The sequence below is a fragment of the Galeopterus variegatus genome, unplaced genomic scaffold, assembly GCF_000696425.1.
Source record: "Galeopterus variegatus unplaced genomic scaffold, G_variegatus-3.0.2 Scaffold932, whole genome shotgun sequence".
NCBI lineage: Eukaryota > Metazoa > Chordata > Mammalia > Dermoptera > Cynocephalidae > Galeopterus > Galeopterus variegatus.
This window is the reverse complement of record NW_007727043.1, coordinates 433,398-436,413: the sequence shown is the minus strand read 5'-3', so window position 1 is coordinate 436,413 and position 3,016 is coordinate 433,398.

Genomic DNA, 3,016 nt, shown 5'->3' with positions numbered 1-3,016 from the left:
TGCAGCGGCCCGCCCCCCCACGCGGTGTCCTGGGAATGCGGTAACCCTGGCAACCGCCGCCCTAGCCCTGCGCATGCGTAGCGGCGTCCGCGCCCCGTGCCGAGAAGTTGAGAGAAAGAGGGAGACAGAGCGGGAACGCGGGGAACTGGCCCGGCCGCGCGTGTCACCCCGGCACCCCGCGCAGAAAGTGCTCACAGCGGGGTGCGCGGGCGGTTCCGCTCGCGATAAGCGCCTGCGAGCCGGGGAACAACGCCCGTTCCCAGCGATTCGCCTCCTCTCGTTACTCCGCCAGGTTTCCGGTGACTCTGGGCACGCTCGGATTTCACGTGGGGCCCACTTCGCCTAAGAACCAGCCTTTGCAGGGCAGGAAGACCAGGGCGCAGGCGGTAACCGCGGCTCCTCCGTGTCCCCGCCGCCGAGCCGTGGGCTCGCTCTGTGCCTGCGCCCCACCCCCACCCAGCACACCNGGCGGTAACCGCGGCTCCTCCGTGTCCCCGCCGCCGAGCCGTGGGCTCGCTCTGTGCCTGCGCCCCACCCCCACCCAGCACACCTGACCCTGTCGTCTCAGACCTAGATCCTGTAAGCTAAGCTCCTCGGCCTGCCCCTGCCATCTGCAGTGGGCCCCTCCTAGCAATCAGCTCTCATCAGCTCCCCGACAGCCACTCCAAACCTCCTGCCCAGGACTTGTCCTCTAGTGGCCTTTGGGGCCCTCTGGGTGTCTGCTCCCCAGGAGACCCTTCAGCTTTTCATTTGCCTGGTGGATCCCATCTGTCCTTCTCACTCTGCCCCAATTGCACAGGCCACCTGAGGCCCTCGCCCACCCACCCTCCACTGTCGGTCCATGGCTCAAGTTTCCGCAAGTGCGGGGGTTCTCATCATCCTACCTGTGGAGGCTGAGAGTGGGCCAATGCTTCCCAAGTTCACAGTGAGCGCACTTTTGTGGGGACTTCCACATGGGCTGTCTTGCATGCCTGCCCCAATCCTATACCGGCACACAGACCCAAGAAATTCAACCAAAAAACTAGTAGAACTAATCAGAGAATTTGGTAAGGTAGCTAGTTTTTTTTTTTTTAAAGATGACCGGTAAGGGGATCTAAACCCTTGACTTGGTGTTGTCAGCNTGGGGGGCAATTAGGGTTAGATGAGGTCAGGAGGGTGGGGCCCTGCTACAATAGGATCAGTGCCCTTATAAGAAAGGACAATAGAGAGCTCAAGATCTCTCTTCCCTCACCATGTGAGGACACAGAGATAAGGTGGCCAAGGGTGCCCTAATCAGGAACCGAATCACAGGTAGGACTTCCAGCCTCCAGAACTGAGAAAATAAATTTCTCTTCTTTAAGCCACCCAGTCCGTGGTATTTTGTTAGCAGTCTAAGCAGATTAAGACACTATGTAAAGATCACTTGCTTAAAAAAAACAACAAAACCCAAACAACTAGAAACAAAAATTGAGACATTTTCATTCACAAATATGACTATAAGATGTCTGGGAAGACACTGAATAAGAAATATACATGATCTATGAAACGAATATAATTTTATTGAGCAACTTCAAACTATACTTGAATAATAGTGGGATATACCATGCATCTTGATGGAAATATGTAATATAAAAATGCCAACCCTTCCTAAAGGTGGCTTAAAGATTTTGGTGTAAACAATTTGCTGTAGACTGGATGCCCCCAAACTCATTGAAGCTTAATCCCCACTGTGACTGTTAGGAGGGTGGGAAATCCTGTTATGCTAATTGCAAGGTGGAGCCTTGAAGAGGTGGACTGTAGGACCNATAACAGTCAAAGGAAATATTAGAAAAAATGAGTAAAAGAAATATATCAGTCTGTGTCCTGCCAGGAAAGCAGACACCACCTCAGATATTTCAAAAAGGGGGCACTGAATACAAGTAATTGGTAAAAAGTACACACATACATAAAATATATATATAATTATATATTTATGTATATGGGAAGGGCTGTATATGGAGGAGCAGAGGGGAGGGCGGGATGGCCCAGAGCCTTCCAGGCTGTGCTCTAGGCAATGCTGCAGAATCCAGGAGTCCACACTCTGTGGACACTGCTGCTGCCAGAAGCCGGTGACTCAGCACCCCCTGCAACTCTCCCACCAGCGCCACCCATTGACAGACCTGACTGGAACCCAGCTGGCAAGGGAGTCTGGGAAAGATCGTGTATTAATCCATTTTTGTTGCTTATAACAAAATACCTGCAACCGGGTGATTTATAAAGAAAATGAAATTTATTGCTTACAGTTTCTGAGGCTGGGAATTCCAAAGTTTATCTGGTGGTGGTGGCAGTGACCCAGGGGTCTCACACTGCAAGATGGTGGAAGCAGAGAGGGCAGAAAGACAGACTCTCCTCTTCTTTTAAAACCCTCAGAACCACGCCCCTGACCACCATTTTTAATCCATTCACTACCGCACGATCCTACAATCCAATCACCTCTTCAAGGCTCCACCTTTCAATTACTACAACAGGATTTCCCACCCTCTTAACAGTCTCAGTTTCTAATACATAAAAGTTTCTAAGACATAAAACTTGGGGGACACAAGTCAAGCTTCAGGGAGTTTGGGGGGGACATAATTCAATCCACTACAGGTCGTTTTCGGGCTTCCAGCCTCTCTGCCATAAGGTGGTAGACAGAAGCGCAGGTGTCCAGCTGGGGACTAAGAGCTGGTAGTGTCCACCCAGGATGTAAACAAGCAATTCATGAAGAGAAAAGTGCAGGTCACCGACACACAACTACGTCTGCTGCTGCGTGAGCAGCAGGGAAAGGCAGATGAGGTAACAATGAGATGCCTTTTCTAAGTCATCGGATCTTCAAAAATTTGAAGGACTGATAACATGCAGTGCTGACGAGGATGCAGGAAAGCAGGCGGCTTGAACTCCTGCTTGGATTCTGTGAAGAGATAAAGCCTTTCAGGGAATCTGGAAGAAGCTGTTAAGACACGCACACCCTTTGCTTTGGTGGTCCTACCTTTAGAAACCAAGCCTTCTGAAGTAAAAA